The sequence below is a fragment of the Emydura macquarii genome, unplaced genomic scaffold, assembly GCF_026122565.2.
Source record: "Emydura macquarii macquarii isolate MOO-44397 ecotype Brisbane River unplaced genomic scaffold, CSIRO-AGI_Emac_v2 contig_2994, whole genome shotgun sequence".
Classification (NCBI taxonomy): Eukaryota; Metazoa; Chordata; order Testudines; family Chelidae; genus Emydura; species Emydura macquarii.
Genome location: NW_027133131.1, coordinates 693,796 through 701,118, shown reverse-complemented (window position 1 = coordinate 701,118; position 7,323 = coordinate 693,796).

Here is a 7,323-nt window from a genome sequence, read left to right as displayed (position 1 = left end):
GATTGGCTTCCACTCAGCGGGGTTAAGACTGGAACAAAAAAACAGAGAAAGTGTTTGGTCGTTCTGCAGGGCTGTTAGGCAGAGGTTCCCGCTTCCCGCTCTTCTTTAGACTGTGTGAGAGCCCCTTCTGGAACCAGGCTGCTGTGTGGCCTTATTTGGGATAGTATGCGAGGAAGCGCAGGTACAGCAGAGCTTTGGTGGCTAGCAGTTGGATCTGGCATGGAAAGAAGTGACACATGAATCCAGATGCTGATAGGCACATCTACTCATCAGCCAGATTTTCAAAAGCACTGAGGAAGGGCTGGGAGGAAGTGCTTCTGGAAATCTGGCCTTTTGCGGTCACATGGGCCCTGGGACTGATGCTAGCTCTGAGAGTGTTCGCCCAAGCTGTCTGCACTGGGCCCTTATAAAGTCAGGGACTACAAACGTGAGCTCAATGTCTCAATGGCTCATTTCCCTCCTGTCTGTGAAATGGACCTGGTCCTATTAGCCTCCTTCCTCTAGGGGCTTCACTACTGTCTGCAAGGAGCTGGGGATCCTCAAGCAAAGCCCCCCTGAACAAACAGCATTCTTACCCACCGGCCTCACCCCCCCCACACACCTTTTGGCTGGCTGCTGCACTCGGCTGTGACGCGCTCCAAACACAACCCCCGCCCTTTAGACTTTGGAGAGTTAGGCTCTGATTCAGGGCTTACTCAGCGGCATTTCTGTGTGTTTGAGTCATTTTTGCTTCCCAGAATGCTGACCTCACTGTTTCAGTTCTGAGAACGGCAGTGCCGTGGGCCCCTAGTTACGGAGTGATTGCCTTTCCCAAGCAGGCCACTGCATACCATTTCTGCAGGAATAGCCCAACTCCAGAAAGCCATGGCATCTTTAGGCACCCATGACTCCTGGTCAGCCAGGGCCTTGGCCAACCAATCAGTTTGAGAGTAGCAGATCCAATGAGCACAGATGGTTTGCCTGGGGAATGTCCCAGTTCTGTAGCAAATCCTTTGTGTTGAGTCTCTGTTTAGACTCTGGTCTGCTCAGCATTAGGGGGAATTGAAGCTGCTGCATGCACACACAAACAACAGGGTCCTTTAGGTTTCGGGGCGAGGGGGAGGCAATTAGCTGACTTCCTTCCTCTCCCCCAAATCTAGTTGGATATCCAGATTTGCTACGCAGTGAGGTTGTTGCAAGGGCATTCTCAAGATCACCACAAGGTGATGCTGCTGTGTGCACAAGTGTCACAGGGTGAGCAACTCAGGGAAATGTGTTGGAGTCCCTGAAAATAAGGGGGAGTGCTATGGAGCCTGGCTAGTTAGAGGGGATGAGAATCAACCTTCCAAGGGATGCCAACCTACCTGGTGTTATCAGAAGGCTTGTCAAGTGCCCATGTGAGAATCTCAGGGTGGGCAGAGGGGGATTTATCTATTTTTTGGGGTATTTAAAGATGCTTCTAGTCCTTGGGCTTGTGTAGAAGAGCTGGGACATGAGAAGGGAGAGTAACCTAAGGCTCAGACACCAGAAGGGAAATGCAAAGGCCCCCACGTTTGTGACTTTTTAAAAATCAGAAGGCGTTGTGAGACCTGACTCGTGATTTTTGAGTGCTTGGGGCTGGCAGTACCAATTCCAAGCACGTCCGTGATGTAGGCAAGTAAGCCACCCTTCCTGCTGAGCTGCTTCCCCTCGCTCCTGAAATTGGGGGTGGGTCAGTCACTAAATCCAGGCTTTTTCTTCTCCACCTTTGATCATATTTTAGCCTCACTTCCGTTACACGCTTGCTGAGAGCATGGGCAGGGCTAAGCAGAATTTGTCCTGCTCCACCTGCTGTGAGCCTGACCCAGCCGCTTCCTCCCCTTTTTCTCCTGCAGTCCGCTGCAGGGCGTTCTCTTGCTCAGTCCCTTCATGCAGTAACAACACAGGAACATGGAACGGGGAGGAGCGTGTATTTCCTCTCCAGCAATCTGCTACCCCATCTTCTAAAAATGTGAATTGACAGAAAATGCTTTCTGCAAACCTATCTATGCCCTGGCTCACGCAAGTAAGGCTGTTCTTACTGAGACCGAGCAGCTCCCAGCAGGGCTGAGTCAGGCATTTATGCTGCACTAATGCATTTGTAGTGGAGTTTTTCCTTTGCTGTGAGGCCCCCAATCATACTTTAAGCTGTCACCTCTACTCCTGGTACAAGGAGAAAAGCAAACCTGCGGTCATGTGTCCTGAACTCCTGGCTGCAGCCTCTGGAGAGACAGCCAAGAAATGGCTGTTTGCTCAAAAACCCAGGCAGGGCTTTCAGCTGGCTGAAGGCGAGGGTTTAACCCTTTCTGACAGCATGCAAAAGTTGGAGCTGACACTTTAATAAACAGATGCAGAGTTAATGCTAAGAATAGCAGACATGAAAGATACAAAACCTGTTGTGATGTCACTTTTACAGTGCTCCAGTCCCTGGCATCAAGACAGCACGAGCTTCTCTCCAGGCATTGGGGAATGCCTCGTCAGCATGTCGCATGTCCCGCCTGCCCACCGGTGTGGGCAGATGGCAGTTTGTGACAGAAGCATGTTCCACCAAGTTTGTCCTAAGGATGAGGTGGCGAGGTGCCCCTTTGCACTGTCATGTATATGCAGCAGATCGCTCGCATGGGAGGACAGGGATCAGATATGCCAGTCCAGCAACTGCCTATTATGAGTAGGGACCTAGTTCTGCAGTGTGCTAAAGCCCCATCTCTTCCACCGTGCTGTGCAGGGCAAGGTCTTGACAATGGAGGTGCCAAGGCCAATAGCTGTTGGGACCCTACCTTTCTCCCATGGCCCCATGCTAGCGGGTGAGGTCAGAGGGCAAGTCGCAGCCCATGGGTTTAGGCACACTCTCAATGATGCCTGAACCAAATCCCGCAGACTTTGTTTGGCAGCTGGTCCCTATTTCCATAGGGGGCCAACCCACACCTCCCCCTGTAAGCCTGCTCCCTGCCTGAGTCAGGCCATTCAAGGGACAAGGGTACCTGAGCAGGGGCCTCATGTTCCCTCTCATCCCAGGGCACAGTGCTCACTGCAGCCTTTTTTTAATTAGTATTTTTATATTCTAATGCTCCACTTGGTTGTTGTTGAGTGTGTCCGGTCAGTGACTGCGTAAGGTGCTGGCCACACACCCAGGGTCACAGCGGGTTCCATGCAAGGCTCTGGTGAGGACAGAGCAGCTCTCAAACCAGTTCCCAAGCCATGGGGCTCCTGTAACCAGGAACCTCGCTGTCAGTGATGCATGTGTGGGTCGATCCCACAGGCAGCTATCACCTGGTGGGGCCTTTACACATGGCTGTCGCTCCCATGCGGGCTGGCAAGGGGGTCAAGCAACTGTCTTATCAACCCACTAGCCCAGTTCAATGGACTGACTCCATCTATGTACAGTTTGTGCCTAGTGCCACAGAGCAGTTTTACCATTGCGTCACCAAGTGTCGGCTTGCCCCAGCCAGCCAGCTCAGTAAGGAAAATGAGCCTGTCCCGTAGGCACACGCTGTAGCTATGCAAGTGCATTGTGCTCCGGCCAGGCAGCAGACAACTGCGTGGGCATGTTGCAGGGCTTTGTTTGTTGGGGGCTTCCTGCTGGACTACTTTACAGTCTGCTTTACTTGTTCTAGTCATGGACAGTTGAGTGCGGCAGCTCAGCCATTTCGCACTGACATTAATTTCACCCATGTCTATAGCCAGAGACTTATTTGTGACCCCTGCGCTAGCTGGATTGTCTGCAGTCCCGTGCAAGCAGCTAGGACAAAGGGACGCTTGTGTCTGGCTTGGTCCAGCTCAGCGGTCTGGGTTTCTGGCTGTTTGCCAGCCGCCTGCATTGGCCATAGCCCCTACCAGCTGGGTTAGAGGTGGGCCCTAGCAAAAGGCTCATTATTTCCCCCCCCCGCCCTCTTTTTCTGGGTGTTCGGGATGGTTTTACCTCTGCCGGGCACGTCTCTTTGGGTTCCCCATGCGGCTGGGTGGGCTTCGCCCGCCCCCTCATTAAGCACTAACGCAAAACAACCCCAATTGGCGGCCGTGACACATAACGCCCTTGCAAGCGCTTGCCTACAGCACTGACTTTAGCACAGGCTCAGTGGGGCCCACACACGACTGCAGGCCCGTTGTCACGACGCAGCAGCGGCAGGTTGCTGGCTGTGGGTGGTGGTGCTGCCTTTACTGCCTGCATCCCAAGGCCCCTTGAGCGCGAGGCGCTGCTGCGCCGGGGTGCGCAGCTCTAGCTGTTCGGTGGGGCTCAGGGCCGGCGCTTGCTGCGCCATGACGCTCAGTACGCGAGGCCGGTGCCTGGCGCGCTGTACGCCACAGCCTGCTGCTCTGTGACGGCACACAGCGCGGCCTTTCGTTTGGGCTTTGCTGGTCAGGCGCTGTCGTCAGGCTGTCGGGCCCTGTGCAGCCCTCCTGCCCCCCCCACACAAAACCCCGGTCCCATTGCAGTCACTGGGAAAGAGCCATTGACATGACTAGGGGCCGGCTTTGACCCTGGAGCTACCTCGAGCGTGTGGCAGATTCCCAGTAGGACGCTGCATGCCACGTATCTTCTCCCTGCACGCAGCCCAAAGTCCCGTGTCGTGTCGTCCCCGTGTGTCGTGTCCCCCCCCCCCCCCCCTGACCTGCCTCGGCTGTGCTCCCTTGAGCAAAGCAAGTTGTTTGTACATACAGAGCTTCCCATGACCGTTGGGTAGTGGTTTGTCCTTTGCCTGTACCCAGCTATATTAGCCTAGATGCTAGGAGGCTGGCTGAGCGATGGCCCTACCTCCCCAGACTCCCCCCGCCCCATTGTGCCAGGTGCTGTATGTGAACAGAACAAAAAAGAGGCCCGCCACCCCAAAACCAGGGCTACCTTCCAGCTCGCCTAGCCCCTTAAGCTGGCATGTAACCACCTTTCTGAATACAGTAGCTTAGCGCTGGCTGTGAGAAGCACAGTCTGGCGTCAGAGTGTCCCGACGCTAAGGCGTGTTTCTGTCCCTCTGGGCGGCAGTTGTGAGCCGCTACTTTCATGCTGCTCTAATGCCTCAGCTCCAGAATTTAGGCCTCTTGCAGAGGATTCGTATGTGCCATACAATGTTGGCTTTTTGGTGGCAAGGCAATGTTGCGGGTTACGTGACAATGCCTGTGTGCGCCCCTTGTCCCTGGCTTGAAATGAAATAGGCACATTGTTTTACACCAACACGGGTCACATGACCATCAACGGCACCTGCAGCGCAGTTTCTGACACATTATTGGCGCAGGCATTTAAAAAAAAAAAATCCCTCTTCCCCCTGCAATTTGGAGCATGTCCATCAGCATTAACAAACATCACAACTAGCCCCTCAATTGTGTTAGTGCCCCCCCGGACCAGCTAATGTCTCAGAATAGCCCCTAAAGCTGGGAAATGGAGGCGTGTGTGTGTGTGGGGGGGGGGGGGGGGTGTGTGTGTGTGTGTGTGTGTGTAAGAGAAGCTCTTGAACAATTGCTGGGACTGTTGGTTTGTCCCCTCTTGGGGCAGAGGCCCATAAATCTTTTTAGCTCCTGTGGCGACTGTTTAAGGGTCGGCTGTTGGGGGGGGGGGGTACGACACACGTTGGTATTGCCCCATGCTGGCAGCTGGACGGTTTTCCATCTCATGTCCCCCCACTGTGCTGTAGCGGGTTTGATGCAGCCAACATGCTTGACAAGTAGGTTGCACCTCTGGGCAGGGCTGGGGAAAGACCGCCAAAGGCACCGGTTGCCATTACACACAGAGTGCCTCTGGAAAAGCTGCCCACGATTGCGTAATGTACTCGTGCTTCCCTCATCACCTGGAGAAAATGTCTCATGGTGTGTGCAGGAATTTGAACCCTTCAGGGAGGGTGGTGGCACTGCAAGCTCAATGAAGCACAGATTTAGTTATTTAAAAAAACAACACACTAAATCCTGCCTGATTCACTGTCATGGATGAGACAATGAAGCTCAATATCTTTATCCCAGCTTGGAGATGAGGAACAAAGGTACAGCAGGAGCCCAGAACCTATCACCGCAGCGTCCAAATGCCAGGTCTATCGTGTAGCCCAAACTGCCTGTGTGTTTAGCTAAAGTACGTAGCGCCAGCCGGCACCTGCTCCTGCAAACCACTCACTTTTAACTTCAATGCAAACCAGGGGCGTTTTGGCAGCTTAGGTAATGGCAGGGGCCTATACGCACCTCATCTGGAACCCAGTGTCAGAGCCAGCCAGCTGTTTGCATTGTCTGCAGCAGCCAGCACTGTGTAAACTCCAGGGTTCTTGGTTATGAAGGGTTATGCCTGCGGCTGCTACAGGGCAACAAAGTGACAGGTCACCCACGAGAAGAGGTTAAAACAAGATGGACATACCTTTTTATTGCAAATTCCAAAGTAAAAAGATGTACAGTACAAAGGAAAGCAAAATTTAGATGTCAGCCTTCCAGCCCACTGTGTGTTTTTACATTCTTTCTCCACCCCCAAGCCCCACTTATTTCCTCCGCCTTTTTTATGTAAAACAGAACAGAGAACAAAATCTAGGGAGGATGAATCGGGGAGGCAGGGGGGGACACATCCAGAACAAATAACGCACACAAAGTGAAAAGAAAAAAAATCTTTGCCCTGATCATTGTTGAGAAGTTGGGTTCACAGGAGCAGTGCAGTTTAAAAATGACTCATTTAGCAGCATTTATGGTCCCATCCATTTCCCCCCTTAGTCCATGATTCTACTGTGCACATCTAAATAGCACTCAGCTGTGAATCTCAAAGCACTTTACAAACGTTAACTAATTAAGCCTCACAACACCCCTGTGAGGTAGGTCATTATACACCCATTTGACAGATGGGTAGAACTGAGGCACAGAGAGGTTAAGTGATTTGTCCAAGGTCACACACCATGTCAGCGGTAGAGCTGGAAATAGACCCAGGAGTCCTGAGTCCCAGTCTCCTGCTCTAGCCACTGGAAAACACTCCTCACCTCACCTATGCAGACTACACCCTCCAGACATGCGCACGCGCATACCCCCCCGCTATAAAATCACAACACGCAATGAACTTGCTAAGGGCAAATTTTGAAGATTTGTCTCCTCCTCTAACTTTTGGCTGTTTGTTTAGCGTTCCTGTGTGAAAGTGACTGTCAAAGCCACGTGCAGCGCGGCACCGCCCGCGAGCGTCCCGCCAAATTAACATGGTGCACCACGCACCTGGCTTGCAGCTCCCACAGCTAGTTCAGTACTGGGCTCTTGTGACCAGAGACTGACCAATGTGAGGGAAGTAGATTTGTGGTATATAGGTTGGGTTGGTTTGGGGGTTTTGGGGTTTTTTTTTTTTTGCAGTTTGGGGGGAAAAAATCCTCTCTGAGGAAGAACTGT